The following is a 10,406-nucleotide window of genomic DNA, read 5'->3' as shown; positions in this document are numbered from 1 at the left end:
AAATGATCTTTTTTTAAGTATGAATACTTATCGACGAATTTAATCCTCCATTGTCATATGTTGAACAAAAACATACCGTCGTATTTTTTAAGGTGTATTATAATATACAAACGGGTAAAGGGCTAATTAGTTCTGTCAAGAATATCTCCCTTCAGAGTTTTAGTTGAAAACAAACACACACACACACACACACACACACACACACACACACACACACACACACACACACACACACACACACACACACACACACACACACACACACACACACACACACACACACACACACACACACACACACACACACACACACACACACACACACACACACACACACACACACACACACACACACACACACACACACACACACACACACACACACACACACACACACACACACACACAAAATTTGTAATTTGACCACGCTTTGTATGCTTACATCGGCTATGATTCTGTATAATTTAAATCCGGTTTCACTCAATTTTTCTTTAGTATTTATAAGTTTTACACGATCGAGAAAGTTATTTAAACAATCCAATACAAATCACATCCGTTTGATCAAAATAACCTACTATCCAGAACGTAAAAAACGCTTGTAGCATAACTAAACAAAATTTCAGAACCAGCTTATATAACAAAATATCTTCTACCAATAGCCAAATTGTGTTTTTCCGCATCATATATAATAAAACCGTTGATATCCGAACATTGTTTGATCTATATTTCTGTAAGTTCAGCACATAATGTAAGTATATAAAGTTGAAATGAAATGCCCTTGGCTATAGGTCAGACCTGTGTTAAACACTTTCATTAAATACAATCCCATGTAACTTAACCTTTATTTTCTTTTATATTTCAGAAAAATTGACATCCAACGAGTACAATTATCTTAAAAATTAAAACGTATTAAGTTTGGTTCGATAAAATCAAATTAGAGTGTCTCGAATGCTTTTCAAAATAAACAATCTAAAACTTGGGATATTTATCATATAGTTGAGTTGATGATATCATGAAGTAATCGCATTCTTTCTCCAATATATCATAAAGAAACAACGCCGTTTGGATCTTTTGAAATAGCAGTTGGAATATGAGTTTTAAGTCAATGGGCTCTGTTCTCATGTTCATGTGTAAGCTGAATTAAGTTAAGTAACTAGTCTCAATTTAAAACAAATGTTTGTATGTTCTATTTTGGCATATTACATAACACCTGGTTTTTATAATTACACACAACCAATGGCTCTATAGATAATTTCTTTTCAATACACGAATTCCGATTTTACTCGAAACTTTAAAATAAGGCGTTTCAAGCCGTCAGACCAAGGGCCTATGCAAGTCTTCATTGTCTTTTGAGTTTTACATAATTCATCATATTCTGCTTTTTGTTTAATATTATCTAAATCAAAACAAATTGTTATCAAACGTTAGCTCAACTTTTTCTATCTCTTTTTGTAAACATTGTATGTGTCGTTGTTGATAATTACTGATTTGCTGCGTATCCTTGACCTTAATATTGTTATAGATGTAATACTGTATTAAATAATTTCGTTTCTCAAGCAATCATAAATAACTAGCTTCTATAGTGTGTCCTCTTAATTATGTATCCCTTATCTTCTTAGGTTCACTAATGAAGTGTTAGTTAACTCAATAAGGTTTCTATGAACAGTTAATCATTTGTAGTTGCAATCATATTATTGGTTTCGAGTGTATGTGAAGATTCTGTTTTGTTAACTCTCAGACAATATTTCTATTCAATGTCTTTTATAGTGTTATTGATACGGTAGAAGAAGTCAATACCCTGAAGTAATGAGTTATAAAACTTCTTTAAGAAGTTGAGCACGTATGAAGCAATTAAAAAGAAATCACATGTGCATTTCGTGGGTCGTCATATAAATATATTGATTACTATTAATTATTTCACTGAAAGAGTAATACAATTTTAGTTTTTAGTTTAAAACAGCATTTCGTGATAAAAAATTATTGTTTGGGGATTTGGATTGCTTAAATCAAATCAACATCACTGACAAAGATTAAAATCTCCAGCAAAGATACAATCATGAATAAACTTCAAAACATTGTGATATTCGAAAGTATATACATTTAGATCTTGTACAGTCCGAATTTCATTTTTTCCGATTGAAATATTTAGTTCAATAATATTATAAAAATATTCATAGAATCTAAACGTTTGGAATTGTTCCTCTTTTTTATTTAAATTGAACAACCATGACATTAGATGTTTAATGGCTTAAAAACAGTCACCATCTTAGCTAGAATTAATTTCGTTTTAAATCTTTTTTTTTAACGAAAGCGTATCTAGAAGACATTAAATAGTGAAGTTTTGTTTTACTTTTACTAGATTACTAGAATCTTACAAATTTACTTTTGATAAATATTCTTCTGGTGAAATGCGTGGTAAAAATATACATATGATGGATAATTAACGATTTTTTATTTATTTAAAAAAATATAGAGAGCATCCGTCAGTATGATTGAAATCAACATCTACACATGTATTATTGATGTCAACAATACTACTTATATGGATACTAATTGTTCAGGGATTGTATTTATATTCGTATAAGCATTCCATTTAAACAAGGTGGGAAAAAAGAAGACTTATATGTTTCATTTTAGTATTGTTGTTGATGATACTGTTGTACAGTGTGATATCTTATTTTAATATTTGGTTAATCAGGAATATTGATTGTGTATATTTAATCGTTTGTGAATATAATTTGTTACTCATTTTAACCCACTATGAGACCAATCCATATTAGAAACAATGTGTGTACGTTTTATAATAAAAGCTAAAGCGTACCTTTTAAACTACGACCGAAAAAACTGTGTTGGTTACAGAAGTTAACAATAACGTAAATAAATATATAAGTAATATTACACTTGATATGACCAGGTAAAAAGCAACTCAACAAAAACAATCGCGAAACATTGGTATTCGTGACTGTAAGGCAATTCCTAAACGGTGTGGGAAAAATGCAGCTAATATAATTTTTTAAACAATTACTTGTGTTTTTTCTCCAACGAAACATCATATAAAACTGTATTTTATGTACAATACTAGGTATCATATATTTTATATTCATCGTTGAAACAAGCAGTGTAAAGACATGTTATGGTGTTTATAAAACCAAGATTCTGTAAAAAGTTATAGAAACAAACATCAACTATTTATTACGAATATTGAACTACATGTCACAATATACTTTCATAATAATACATTGAAGTCCGGTACCGAAGAAGCTATTCGTTATTAATGCAAGCAGTATTGTATTTTGATAGACGTAGGGGAGTAAAATGATTGTAACATAGGAAGGTTCGTGAGTTCTCGAGGCGGCCGGCAAATACGTAAGCATACAGGTCAGCAGAACGGTTCTCAAATAGGTTGGTATGTAATTAATTACGCAAACAAGTTAGGTAGATTAACAAATAGGTACGCAAGTGGGCCGTAATGTAGGTATATAGAGGCAGGATGGTAGATACGTTAACATGGATATGGTATCAAATATGGTTAAAATGAAAAAAAAAAAATTTTTAACAGGAAGCACATTCACGTTAACTATATGATTCTATTACGTGTTTGTTACCGGAAGAAATATATTTATATTTGGTATTTACGAGAAAAGACCCTATAACGGGCTTAAAACAGTAAAATACACAAGCCAAACTTTATATTTATATATAAATTGTTAGCTTTAAGAAGATTGCTTCAAATGTATTATAGAAAACGTAGGTAGACTGAGGGCACGCGGCTAGTATGGAGAGTGTCATTCCAATGTAAGATGTATTCAATATTCAAACTTTGTGTTCAATTTTTAATTAATTTGATGTAAAATGTCTATTACTTCGAACGACATTGTAAAACGCGAAACGCTCGTGTGATGTTCCCCACAGACTGTGTAAAAAAATAAACATGCATAACACACATTAATAGTCATGTCAACCTTGTTTTTATGAATATTGCAAATTCACACTTTGCTTAATCACAATTTAACATTTTATAAACTTGTATTTTGCATCCAGTTAAGTGGATAATTGCATTCTTTAGATTCATTTCACGATGGCTCAGAGTTTAATTGTTAAGTTATTTAAACGCAAGTTTTATTTGAACATAATGCCCTTATTACCATACAACATTCTTCTCTGGTAGCAGCACTTACGTGTGTTGTTTCGTGATCTTTATCTATCGTCTGACAAAATGGGTATGCAATGTGAACTTGAAAACATTGTTTGGCCGTATCGTGCGATTTACGTTTGTTCTCTGTGTTCTCCTTTATTCAAAAACATACTAATACAACTCCATAACTTTGAAAGTTAAGACAACGAATAAAATGAATATGAATTACATGGTAAAATAATATCTCAATGATAAAAACAGTTTACTGTTTTATACGTAAGTTTCGTATCTATAATTTATAGATTAACCACTCTTCAGCAGCGCATTTCATCTGTCACATCGAAAGCATTTGTTCATCTGGCTTAAGGTATCAATGCCGAAATAAGTAAACGTTGACTTTGTAATGTACTTTGTTTGTGGGCAGAACAGAGACCTTATGCAAGACACAATAATAGATTTCGCTTTCAGAGCGATGTAAAATAAAGTGTATGTAGTTGGCAGGCACATCTAAAATCGAAGATCAAAAAAAATTAAAGAAAGAATATAGACAGTCTCCATCAGTATCATTTAAATCAACATCTACATATGTATCATAGAAGTCAACAACACTACTTGTATGGATACTACTTGTTCAAGGATTGTACTTTTATATTTGTTTAAGAATTCCATTTAAACAAGGTGGGAAACAATAATACTTAGTGTTTCATTTCAGTATTGTTGTTGTTGTTGATAATGTTGTACAGTTTGATATATTCTTTTAATATCTGGTTAATCAGTAATATTGATTGTTAATATTTTAATCGTTTGTGAACATAATGTGTTACTCATTATATGACACTATGCGACCAATAAATATAACTTCAGAGACAATGTGTGTACGTTTTATAATAAAAGCTAAAGCGTACCTTTTAAACAACGACCGAAAAAATTAAGTTGGTTACCGACTTTAGCAATAAGTAAATACATATTTAAGTAATATTACGCTTGATATTACCAGGGAAAAAAGCAACTCAATAAAAACAACCGTTAAATATTTGTATTTGTAAATGTAAGGTAATCCATAAAAGGCTCGGAAACAATCCTGCTATTGTAATACTTGTGGGTATTTTTCTCCTATATCACATAAACTGTATTTTATGTATAATACTATGGAACATATATCATATACTCATCGTTGTAAGGAGCAGTGTAAGGACATTTTCTGGTGTGTATAACACCGCACTAACATTCGTTTATGTGACAAGAAAAGGAAACAAACATCAACTATTTATAACAAAGATAATTCTTAACTAATGTCAATATATATTTTATAATAATACAGTGAAGTCCGGTACCGAAGTAGCTATTCGTTATAAATGCATTCAGTATTGTATAAAAATAGACGAAGGCGCGTTAACAGAATGTAACATAGGAAGGTTCGTAAGTACTCAAGGCAACCGGAACGTACTTAAGCATACAGAAAGGTTCTCAAATAGGTCGGTATGTGCGTACGTACGCAAAAAGTTAGGTAGATTAACATATAGGTACGCAAGTGGGCCGTTATTTAGGTATATAGAAAGGCAGGCTGGTAGATACGTTAACCATGGATATGGTATCACATTTGTTTGGAAGTATATTATTTTTAACTGAAAGCGAATGCACGTAAACTTTATGATCATAGTTTGTGTTTGATACTGGAAAAATAGATTTATGATAAGTATGGACGAGCAAAAACCTATAATGGGCGTACAACATTAAATAAAACAAGCTGAGAACTTAGATATATTTACTTGTTAGCTTTACGAACATTTCTTCAAATGTGTTACAGAGAACGTAGGTAGAATGAGGTCAAGCATTTATAAGGTTCATTTGTAGACGGTCAATCTAAAGTGAGATGTACGCAATACATTGATTCTCCACTAAAACTGCAAATAGCACTTAATTCTGTCCCAGGAGTATAGTTTCATGTGTTGCTGTTGCAAAACATGTTTACTTCTTTATATCTCACCAGAGTATAACTATGTACTCAAAGCATATATTTAGTCAAACTTTGTGATCATATTTATGCAAAATATCAATGCCTTAGAACAACATTGTAACTACCATAATATAATTGTAATTGATGTACTACTTACAGATGATTTGCAAGAAATATATTAAGCGAAAAACGTTCACATATTGAATATACATTTTTTAAGTGGATACTTGAATTCATGGTGGCTTTCAGTTTAATTGTAAAGTTATATGCGTGCAAGTTTTATTTTAACATAATTCCCTCATTACCATACAACATTCTTCTCTGGTAGCAAATATTGCGTGCGTTGCTACCTAATCTGTATATATCGTCTGAAATATTAGGTATGCAATCAGAACTTGAAAACATTTTTTGGCCGTATCGTACGATTTACGTTCTCAATGTTCTCCTTGATTAAGAAATATTCTTATATAATTCCATCATTTAAAAATTAAACATTAAACATTAAATGAATATGGTATGTAAAACAAATTACATGGTTTAAGAATATCTCAACGATAAAAACAACTTATTATTTATACATAAATTTCGTATCAATTATTTAAAGATTTGCCACTCTTCCGCCGTGCAATCCATCGGTCGCATTGATAGCATTCGTAGATGTAGCTTTAAGGTATTATTGCCGAAATAATTAAACGTTTATTGTTTGTAAGCAGAGCAGACAAAGGACTTTACGTATGACAAAGGAAAAAGTATAACTTTCAGGATGATGTAAAGTGAGGTTTATGAAGTTGGAAGTCATTTCTAAAATCGAATATCAAAATTAAAATATCGAGCTGGTGCTAGCTATGATACCGATATTTAATTGCGAACTGTGAAAATCGAGCTCAATAAATAACAAGCCAATATTTGTTGTTATATTAAGATGCGAAACACTTTGCAAACGTGACCCCAAATATCGACCAAGGTGGAATGTTGAGCAGCATTCATATCAATACTCAAAATTGAAACCGAATATCGAGCTAATGCGAATACTGTGCAATCTCTGACATCGAATTCCAAACTGCAAATATTAAGATAGGTTGAACTTCGTGCAAGCTCTGAGATTGACACTCCAATATGAAACGCGAATATCGAGCTGACACGAATAACATGCAAGCTCAAATATAGATATCAAAACAAGAACCGCGGATCTCGGGCTAGGTTGAAGTTCTCGGGCTAGGTTGAAGTTTTATCGAGCAATCACACCGTAATCCAAGGAACATCGCGAAAAGCAAGCTGATGCAAACATCGTTCTTGCTATGAGATCGCAATTAAGGCATGCAAAGCAAATATCAAACAAGGCCGAATTTCGATCCTACACTGACGAAGTTATTCAAAGACGAAACGCCAACATTTAACTGACAAAAACAAGGTGCTTACTTTGAGATCAAAATTCAAGCATCAAATATCGAACTAGGTTAAATGTTGCTTAAATACATGTATGCGATTACATTAGCAAAAAGTGTCTCTCTTAATTAGATCGCGTGAGAGAGGAGATATTGATGCTCCGGTTATTTTTGCCACGGCCGATGTTTTTATACTAACACGCACACGCGTCGCAAAAGACCGAACGAAAATGATCTTGTGACATTAAGACGGCATGATATAATAATGCCAAAATAGGCTGCTGTACGTGTTGTTTTCGCATATTTTCATGGCATATTAGTGGTTTGGATGTATTTTTGGTGATGTTGGGCATATATCCATCCGAACGTATGACCTACCGAACGTGTTTGTATGGTCCCATTTAAAGGCGTATAAGCATCTAGGTCTATCCACCTGTGCATAAAACATATCGGAATGCCACAAGTTCATCTCGCTTGTTTGCAATATCGCACACAAACCCTTTTAAACTAATATCAGTAACAAGGTCATGATAATAAGCACCTTGTGAGGTCATAAATATTGAGGTCATCTGTCCGGCTTCCGTTTTTCGGTTTATCTTCCTTGCCCAACTTTTTACCTTTCTCATTATCCAATCAAATGGTCATTTTTTTAAACTTAAAATAAACGCATGTACAACTTATTCTGTTTTACTGCAGTGCATATTGCAGAAATAATGTGTGTGCTCGATCGCAATTTTTTATCGTGCATTTTACTGTAAAACTTCCGGAACATTTCCGGAACAACATTTACAACATTAGTATTAATCAATTGTTCATTCAAAAATAGCCAGTACTTTGTCTCTTTGTCTGAAGGAAACAAGTCGCAGGTCGAGGTAGATTTGTCAAATTTGACTTCCGTTATCTTAATTTCGCAATTAATGAAGACTTCGTGTTGTATCTACTTAAATTTTTAATACGATAGACGAATATCACTTGCACGATTGCTTGTCGCATCGGTGGTCTGCACCAACGAACATACTTAATTATAATCCTTCGTTGTGAAACCACGCGCAGAAACTTGCGATCTTGCGTTTTGCTTTCCGACACAGACTGATGGCATTATATTGCTGTTTCTATCCAGAAAGTGTCTGAACGAATTCTTTGAAATATGCCACTCCTATGCTAATACATAGCGTCTATTGTTCTTTGAAATGTGCAACAAAATGAAGCAATGCTTCCTAAATATGGTATGTATGGACACAATAAAAACCCTTAATCGCAAACATATGGACATCTGATTTCTTTTTTCGTCTGTAGTCCCGCAATTATATTTCCTTTGATTGCATTGGCTGATTTAAGAGAACGCCGTATACAATATGGAAACGTATCTTATTGGATATTAATCAGTTGTTTATCAGACCTTTTTCTTTACATCGTTAACGAACTTTGGCTCAAAATAAGTTGTAAACGACTGTTTGTTTGTATTAAGACAGTAAATGCATTCAATGTAGTTGAAATTATAAATTTAATAAGGGCGCGGTCAGTGATTGGATGGCCAAACTGTTCGTATTCAGAGTGCCAAATTATTCCCATATTATTGGCAGAAGTGTTTGTTCTAAAGAAGCGCCATAGCAGTGTATCGTTTGCGGCTGCTCTGTATGGAAAAAAGCCCGCCAATAACATACATCACCCGAAATATTTCATGTGTTGAATTTTGAGCTCTTGTGTTTAACTGAGCTTTTTTTAAATGCGTAAATATACCATTTTAAGATCTCTTTCATCCTATTGTAAATTGTCAAGCAGTGTATGTTTCGATTCTACAAAATCGATAAAAAAGCATGCGTATAAATATTTTCATTTTCATCCAATCGATGTCCACAAAACACATGTGTAGAATTGCACATGAAAATTGAAATTTATTTAAAATTTCCCGAACTTTAACAGGTTTAAATGTTTAAATACATGCAGACAACTTCTATAGCTATAGATTTCTATAAAAAGTTATCTTCTTAACATAACTTATATTTTGAATCATAATAATGAATAAACCTTAATAGATCTATTTAAAAGTAATCCGATTAATAACCACTTAAGCATCTTGAATATTTTCTAAGTTGTCAAAGCAGTTTTAGTTATCTGCCACTGGCCAGCATCAAACAAGTAACACTATATCATTGAACATATTAAACAAGCTGACGAATGACATTTTTTCACTTAACACTGCATTTTTATATAAGCCAGGGTACCGCAACGCTGAAAACAAGTCAACCAACCGGTGTAACCAATGTTAGGGTTAAAATTGTGGTTAGTAGTAGCCTCCCTTCTGTTATCGCGATATAACTTACTGTCCAGCTGAACTACATAGTTTATAGTAAAAAAAGTAAATCATAGCATACGCATATTGGTCCTAAATAAAATAAATATGATCAAAAACAAACAGCAAAATAGACAAGAAAATAATATTTAAAAAATAATTCTATATTATGTTAGTTTTTTTTAAATAACTATCAGTGACATGTTTTCGTTTTAACATTGAAAAATACATGTGTAGTTGAATTCGATAAGTTACCGATACGTTTTACAGCATTTGATGGCATATTTTGTTCGAAAATATTCCTAAGGGAGGGACCTTAGAAAGGCGTTAACTCGTACATAACATGCAGATAGCTAGTGGGAAGTTCATTTAAAACAACCATGGTTATACATGTATATCATGCATGTAACTAGACACATTATTTACAATTACTATTATTAGGTAATAGTTTTAGTATATTTTCCACTCATACAATCATTTATAGGATAGGTCTGTAATCAATATACTTCGAAAATATTGGTAAAATATAAGTCATCATTCATACCAACGTTGAAAATCGGCTCTTAATATTCATTTTTGATACTGTCGACGAAAATTGTTTTTAAAGTCACCTGAAGGTTACATCTATATAATCGA

Source organism: Dreissena polymorpha, chromosome 10 (genome assembly GCF_020536995.1).
Source record: "Dreissena polymorpha isolate Duluth1 chromosome 10, UMN_Dpol_1.0, whole genome shotgun sequence".
Taxonomy (NCBI): Eukaryota; Metazoa; Mollusca; class Bivalvia; order Myida; family Dreissenidae; genus Dreissena; species Dreissena polymorpha.
The sequence above is the reverse complement of the archived record's forward strand: the minus strand, read 5'-3'. Positions refer to the sequence as shown.